Raw genomic sequence first — 8,932 nt, 5'->3', positions numbered from 1 at the left:
GAGAGAGATCATGAAAATAAATAGTCTTCATGAAAAATGAGCAAGGGATGCATCATTTCTTAACAGTACATTCAAATAAAGGTTCAGGTTATATGCAGTGATGAATATGCTGTTATTACAGACATTATGAAATTCAGTCATTAGAAATAACATGAACAGCAATAGATTACACACTCAAATCCAACAGGGAGTAGTCACAAAATAACTTAGATAAGATTAAGCAAAAACATGAAATATAACAAATACAAGATTCACATCTGGTTACTGAATGAAATGTGGAGTATGGTTACAGTGTCTCAAACTGTCAAAAGATGTATGGAACAAGAAAAGGTAAAAAATCTTTAGTTGTTTTTACAGTTGCTGCTAAAGTCAGTCAATGCTGTGTCCATCAGTTTCTGATTAAGGAAGACTAAAATTTCAGGGTAACTGCACTGGTCTTTACTACTCTAGCTGATATTATGTCAGCAGCAGGATGGTCATTTTAGAATTCAGCAAGTTTTACTACATTTCTCACAGTATTTATAGGAAAGTTCCTTTCACTTGAGGAGTTAACAGTCTTGATTAATACTTCAGCAGTTTCTGACTGTGTGGTGACACAGTCATATATAATTATCTTTGAAATATAACTCAGCTCCCGTAATGATATACGTCATAGTGCACAGTCCCCTTTTTGTATTTGCTAAATTGTCGATGGATAGTTAGTAACATTTGGGTTTACATTAATTTCTCTTTTTCATTTCAATAACTAAACATTGATGATGGGGTAATGACAAGAGATATTTTGCGCATTATCTTCAAGACTATATTAGGTCTCAAGTAACTTGTTTCATAGAAGGAATTCTCTGTTTCCTTGACTGTGTAATTCTATATTTTTGAATGTTGTGTCCATAGTATTTAAATCATTAACTCAGAAATAGTTAAGAGAGTTAAAAATGGGAATCCAGAGCATTGCTAAGTTTCAAGCTTACATTCATCCATTTGGATTTAGCCTAAATAGTTTAGCATTTGTTAATGATTCTTTGTTAAGAAGTTATGTTGTTTACACTCAACTTCATTGCATAGGTAGCCTAGGTCATTCATATTAGACACTGAAATGTAGAATAACTTAGTTCCTGGTCAAGTATAAATGCAACAAAATATGTTATTAGGTTGTCAATAATTTTGCATTCTCAGTGCCAGTTTTTACATTATGCTGAGGTGCTTTTCATTGCCATTTTTTGTGTGAAGAAGTTTAGAAGTCTGTTAGTTCCTGGGTGAATTTACCTTTGTTTTTACTTTTAAAATTTTATATTTTAGCCCATATTAAACTGTGTTTGGTTAAACCATATACCCAGCATGTTAACCTTGTCTGAATTTTAAATAAAACTGAAAACAGATCCAACAGCTTTTTTAAAAAATAAAAATAGTAGTAGTAACAATGATAACAATAGTAACAATAATAAATTATTTAGGTTCTGTCCTGGCTGAAAGCTTGATTGAGCTATAGATTGAAAAGTAATTTCTGTTCAAAATATAAACTAACTAATGGTGTCCTCAAATTTTTTAACCCAGTCTAGATTAGGTCTAAGACCTCTCTCTTTCCTCACATCTATGTACACGAACAAGGAATGAAATCCAACCATTTTGTAGAATTAGAAAAGCATCTGATTCTTCTCACCTCCCTCCTTTCCTTTCCTTTTTTTTTTTTTTTTTTTTTAATCTCAAGAAAGAAAATTTCAGAAACTCAGGAAAGAGAGACTCCACAGTAATGCCTTCTAAACTGGAATAATCAAGATAGGACAACATATGGACTATAGTACCTAAAAAAATTAACAGTTTTAAAATTGTGTTGCCTGCTTTTAACTTGATGCCAGTAATGGCCAAGCACTCTCTGTTTAATGAACACATTTATTTGGAATTCAGTCCTGTAGCTTTGAAACCTTAATTCCTTTTTACAAAGCATTAACCAAGATAACAATGACAGAAACGGTACAGAATCCCCTTAAAAAGAAACGTGGACATAGATGAGTAGGTGATTGTTACATTAAAGGTTAAAGTAATTGTGATGCCCAATTAGTTGTTATAAGTCCTGTCATGTTCAGTGTACTGAACTATCACGATAACGGATTCACAAACAATGTAATACACCTTCAATCTAATCGCGTTCCATGAGCTACCATGGCCACACTTAAAGAGTTTGGTCACATTCAGTGAGAACTACCATGTCTAGATTTAATGAGTAGTGCAATTTATTAAAGCAACAGGTACACGGGTTCTTTGGATTGCCAGTGATAAATTCACTGTCGACAAAGCACATACAAATACCAAAAGTATAAGTAACTCAGCCTGGCTCTAAATGCGTTAAAAGCTATAAAGTGACTGCATAGAGATTTCTAAGTATCCCAGGGAGGCAACTGGCATAAACAAGTGTTCAAATCTTACCCAAAGGTGTCCCAGTGCGGGGGAAAAGAGGCTCAGCCTGTCAACTGATCCCAGAAGTCAGAAAGTATCCTTCGTGATGGTACCTTCCCTAACATCCTGTCTCTTAAGCCAATTTATATTATTTTCTATCTTTTAGGTGGAGCTTGAGTGACTCTAGTCGTGCTTTTTAAATGTTTATTTTCTTTAAAGGAGTCTTGAGTCATAAGGCTTTTTAACTAGGAAGTTTATCCTTCTGGTCATCTAAGCTACTGATGGATATACAGGAAAGTGTATGCAACTGAGACCAGTCTCCTCAGGCAACAAAAGATAGTGTGGAGTTCATGACTGGCACAGCAAAATCCTCCTCCCACTTCTCGTATGAAACTCAAACTCCATTCATGGGTCATTTAATATTTGTGTGCTGAGATAAATATATTTTAAGCATCACTGAGCCAAAATCTTATGTAACAAAATTTCCTTTCCATTTCAGACAGCCTCAATCTCTTGAAACTTGTATTATGCACATTTTATTCTGCTTAATAACTGCAGCTGCAGGTCACAAATGATTAAAATAAGCCTCAGTAACTTCCAGTTCATTAAGGCAATCACGTACCAGAAAAATATTTGGCTTCTTCACAAGGCTTAGATGCTCATATTTTTATGTTGTCTTTACTTTGAACTCTGGTTAGTGAATGTTGAACAGTTCACACTTGGAAAAAAAAAAAAAATTTCATTACTGAATTTTAAATAATAAAATATCCATATATGTTCTAATATGTACATATTCACATATGCACAAACACAAACATTTAGCTTGGTAGCCCTCTTTTTAATTGGACAGCTAGTCCATTGGAAGACAGGATTCCTTGTCATCTTTCATTTGAACTTGGCTCAAAGCTTAAAGTACCTTTATATATTCTGATGTTACCTGTGCTATCATCAGGTTCCTAAATTCACAGAATATTATACTGTAAAGAAAAGAATAAGGGAAGTAGAAATACAAACTCAGAAAACAAAGTATGCCTATGTAATTACTTTAGTTAGACCATATAAATATTTCAATGTTGGTTAATAACTTCTCAGAAACTGTAACTGGCTAGAGTTAAGTAAGGGTTTGTAGAACCTCTTCTTTCAGAGACACTAAAACATCTTTTTTTCAAAAGTGTGTGCTAAGGTTTGAAATAAATCTACCACACAGGTAAGCACAGAACCATCCTTATACCACAAAGTCATTTCTGCAAGCAGAAGGAAACTTGTTAGGTTCTTTTCTAAATGCTAAGCTTAATCTTGCTATCCCATGATTACAAACTTCCCTCTCTGTTACTACCAAATTCTCTCTTTAAATAGCTTTTTCTCATAGGAGACACATATCAAAGCATCAACCAAACATCCAAGAAAAAAGCAAAACCATAAACAACCAATCATAAAAACTATATCTTTAACCTCTGATGATTCATGAAAATTTGATTTGAATGTAATCCGTCATAAAACTGTATTTTCAACATACATATTTAAAGAAATAAGCATTTTATATCAATTGAGGTTATTTACCTCAACACTTTAGAAAAACCGAAGTAAGAGTGGCTGTTCTACAGCAAGATGCTTTGGTAGTCTTTGTAAACCTATATATTGGAATATGGTTGTTTATTTTTAGAAAAATGTAATGGAGTTTAACAAATGCCCAGAACAACTATAGTGTACTGTGGTAATTTCAAGTAAATCTAGTGTTTAAATGGCTAAAGGAAATGAGAAGATGTATTTTCAAATACTTATCTAATAGAAAAAGAATAAGCAATTAACCATATAAGAAGTCATTAAATCTTAAGAAATAAGTCTCAAATTTATTTCCATATACTACATCATTTCATCTTCACAGAAGAAGGTATCTCTGTTCATCATTTAAGTAATCTAACAGTGGTATAGGAGAAAAAAGCAATATGATGCTGTATGCTGTTTTTTTTTCTTTATTGACAATTAATGCTGAACAGTGTCCTTCATTAATAAGTTTGCAAGCTGTAAATGAAAGAATGTAAACTGTTCCGAAGTATTCATAGTAACATCAGAATTTGCAGCACTATGAAAATTAAGGTGATAGAACAAACAATATTTTCTCTTCATTTCCCATTAAAGGTGAGTTTTCAAATTTAGGAGCAATCAGATTGCCATAAGATGTCCGTAGTATACACAAACACAAGAAATCTACTTTTCAGCTTTTGTATCATAGTGAAATATGGAATAATGGTTTCAAGTTATGCTTTTCACTTGTCTTTTGGAAGATCAGAAGAATCATTCAATGCATTATTCTTTGCATTCTTCTACTGAATATAAAAGATTCTTCAGTTGTCTCTGAAAAAAAGACAGGGATCTCCTGGAAAGAGTCCAGCGGAAGGCCACAAAGATGATCTTATTAATGTTTACAAATATCTTAAGTGTGGGAGACAGAGGAATTTGGCCAACCTCTTTTCAGTAGTTTGTGGGGACAGGGTAAGGGGCAATGGCCACAAGATGGAGCACAGGAAGTTCCGCACCAACATGTGAAAGAACTTCTTCATGGTGAGGGTGATGGAGCACTGGAACAGGCTTCCCAGGGAGGTTGTGGAGTCTCCTTCTCTGGAGATACTCAAGGCCCGTCTGGACGCCTACCTGGGCAACCTGCTCTAGGGAACCTGCTTTGGTAGGGGGGTGGACCCAATGATCTCTTGAGGTCCCTTCCAACCCCTACAATTCTGTGATTCTGTGATTCTTCTCCAGTAGTGTCTTCATTGAACATTAATATGGCAGTGTGAGTAGTTAGGTGCATCCACACTATAATGAAGCCTCACTCTAAAAGCTTCTTAGAGTTTTTCTAATGTAGGTTTCTGTGAAGAAACCAAGGGGAATAATGTTTTATTTCCCTGTTTAACTTCCTCTTTTCTATATAGATCTTACCACCTATTTTCTCACTACTTTATCATCTCAAAATTTTTTGAGAGGCTTACAAGACAAGTAAGTCTCTCTCTGTGTCTTTGTCTTTCTCTCAAACTATAAAAGACTTTAAAAAAAAAAAAAAAGCTATTAAACAGCACGTTTCTGTACAACCAATTATCTCTTTCCACCAGACAGACTGTTCAGCTTTGAGTGAATTTATTAAGTTAAATGCAATTTCCAGCTCTAGTAACATTTATCAAAACAAGCACATTTATCAAACCTGGATCTCCTAAGTAACCGGACAGCTACACTAAGCACTTTGCCTGTCAGACCTGGATCTGGTGGTTGAGGAAAAGGCTAACAGGGTTTTTTTACCCTTCCCCATGCACCACCATCTGCTGCTTCCCTGCTGTGGCACGGTGAACTCGAACATTCTCCATATAGTGTGAGGCCAATAGCCAACTTCTCAGCAATGTGTGCCATTGAAAGAGTAACAGAGAGAACGTGGCACCGTGCAGCACACTCTTCATACCATTTGCAGCTCTGTCAGACAGTGGGATAGTACAGCTCTTTCATTCTGCTGCATTCAGCCAGCCTTAGTAGTGAACACCTGGCAACTGGAAGAGCTAACTACCTTTTTGTCCTCTGTCTGTTTTGCCCTGCCATTAAAACACTCATTTTTAATAATGACTTCGTGATTTTTGGAACAGTTATTTTGACTTTCAAAACTGTTTTCCTTTTTTACAAGAGTCCCATTTTAACTATAGATGAGAAATCAATTCTTCATCTTTTCTGTCTTCAACTTTTCCTTCAGGAGAATCAAGAATGAATGCTAATGCCATTTGAAAATAAATAAAATAGAACTAGTAATATTTGCTTTTTAATAATAAATCAATACCTTCCAGTAACTTTAAACGTTTATCCAATGCATATTTTCTTTAATTTTCTAAGTGGAGTGAAGCTTCACATATTCTTCTCTGTCTCTGTGGAATAATTGCTACCAGTGGAACATGTTCTGCAGTTTGTGAAACCCTCTAAGTGCCCTCACTTACCATCTGACAGAGGACAAATAATGCCTAATTTGACAGCAAAGGGTATCATGCCTGGTAGGCAGCTTAAACTTGTTTTTCCTACTTTTATAACAGGAATTCTATTCTTTAACTTTTTTTTTTTTTTAAGTGACTAATGCTAATTTATTTAATTGTGGAAGAAAACTTGTTTTCCTTTCTCTTCCATTAAGGTTTACTTATGTTTTACTTCCGCTGAGTTTTACTTTATTCATATATATTTCCAAACTTCTCCAATTTGATTTTTCAATCTACCAATAAAAATAGGTTAAGAAATACAAAAGTTTACTTAGCAGTGTTGTTTTTTTGTGGAGTTAATGACTCATCTGAAAAAAGATTCAAAGCACTTCAAAAAAAAAAAATCTAAATTTTCACAAAGGAAAAATCTCAATGCAGGAAATAGCTTTTCAGTTATGGATGTTTCATCTTGCAGTAATTTTAAAAGACAGTGAGGTTACACAAAATAGTAAAATTAATAAAGCACTCTGCAATGTCTTTCAAGCTCCTTCTATGCTAAAGTAAAACAGTTGCCTCTGTACTGTCATTGATGTTATGCTGCAAGTCAGCTGAAGTCAGCTGAAGTAAAAGAGTTTCTTCTAATGTCATCCACTAGAAACCTTGGTCCATTTGTTTTCATTTGAGCACACTGGGAATTTTCACTAAGCAATAAGCATGTGTAGCAACCATTACTATCAGTTCCTGTGTGTCTGTAAAATATTGTAAATTGTATATGTACATATTTGTAGATTGCATTTGTAATTTGTATTTCCTATTTGAAATAGAGTAAAAGGCCATGATATGTTACTATACACTATATGGTAATGTATTCTAGATTTAATACTCATGTTATGCTGCTCTATACCAGGCCAACACCACTGGGAAATTTCTGACTTATTCTGACCTTGAGTTTAGATCAGAGGAAAATTAAATCCAGTGAAACTACTCTATATCTATTTTATCAATTTACTTGACAGAAGAAAAAGGGATATTTACAAATAGAGTACTTCTGAAGTCAGACAATGCCTCAATAAATCAGCTAGATCATTGCAATCTTTTTTCTTACAAGTTTTCTTTCTGAGTTTTATCCAGTATTCTTTCAGATTTTCTGAAACAGTCCTGTATCTATTACTCTTTTTTCCTACCAATTGTTGTCAGATTTGATCATTTATTAGTGCTATTGTTTTTTATCACAGACCGCTATGTAGTGACAAGCATCAGTCTAGAGCATGCAACTGAAAAGTTGGCTTCTGTAAGATACAGAATGAAAGTTCATATTTTTAATTTTTTTTAGAAACCAAATGATAGGAAAAAGAAAAGCAAGGTTGATTTTTTGTCAGCAAAAGTCTCTTCATGGTTTGAACTTTGTGCAGTTACCATGAACCTTAGCTTAATAAATTATTCCGTCTGTTTTCTCTTTCTGATAAGATTATAAAATCCTAAATTTGGTGTTTGCGCTTTCTAATAGTTATGTAGATGCTACTGCATGCAGTTAAGAACAACAACAACAATTTTAATTCCTCCCAAAAATTGTGAAGAGACCCTAAAGTTAGCCCCTAACTTCTTCCTTGGGTATTCAGTGTCCATTGCAGTTACAATGTAACTTCTCCTTATATGCTGTGCAATCTGAAAATATAAATATTGTCTATCAGTCTCTTACAGAAAATAATCTGGACAAACTAATTACCTACAGTATCATAGAAATGTAATCCACACTTCATTTCTATGGTGGCATTTAGGATGCTAGTTTTCATCTCACTATACTACAACTCAAAAAAAACTCACAATCATCCATTAAAGCAAAAGAACAAAACACTTATTCCAATGACTTAATTACATACAGTTGTAAGTTTAAAATACTTGAACATAAGTCTTCATCAGGACCTGGAGTACTCCACAAAGAAATTGCAAGTGGGGGTAAATATAACCTCATCACATGCTTGGATGCACACACACACAGGGAAAAAAAAAAAAAAAAAAGAAAGAAAAAAAAGGTGAAGACCAGAACTACTATAGTACAGTGTTCATACAGTATTCCTAAGTAAAATGGGAGATATTCAAGAGTGAGTAAATGAATGTGCCCAAACCTTAAGAGGAAGCAAAGAACTTAAAATTGAAACCCCAAACTACATTCAGAACAGGGAAGCATTTCCTAGCTTTAAATTGGAATTAATCAAAGAAGTATCTACACACTTACAGGTTTGTTCAAAGTCCAAATCCAAATGCCGCGTCTCAGTCCCAGATAATTATATACAGTGGTTGATCAGCACAGTTTCCTGTAAATGTTATGAGCTAAAATATTGGTCAGGACTATAGTCATTGCCAAACCCATTGTATGAAAATACTGAGAGTATAAATATCTTTATGGCCTTTTATTTGAAGTCTATAAATACAAAAGAAATTTATAACAGAAATGAAAATTAATTGCACAATTACCTTTCTCCTGGGTAGGTTTCAAAAAAAAAATAAATTAAGAAGACAAAGCAACAAAAATAAATCCTTAATGTCATTAAAAAGCTTTTCTCTCATGTTGTGTATTGTCTTTCTGCTTGCCTCATAAC

The sequence above is a fragment of the Anser anser genome (genome assembly GCF_964211835.1).
Source record: "Anser anser genome assembly, chromosome: 1".
NCBI classification, from domain to species: domain Eukaryota; kingdom Metazoa; phylum Chordata; class Aves; order Anseriformes; family Anatidae; genus Anser; species Anser anser.
Note: the sequence above shows the minus strand (reverse complement) of the source record.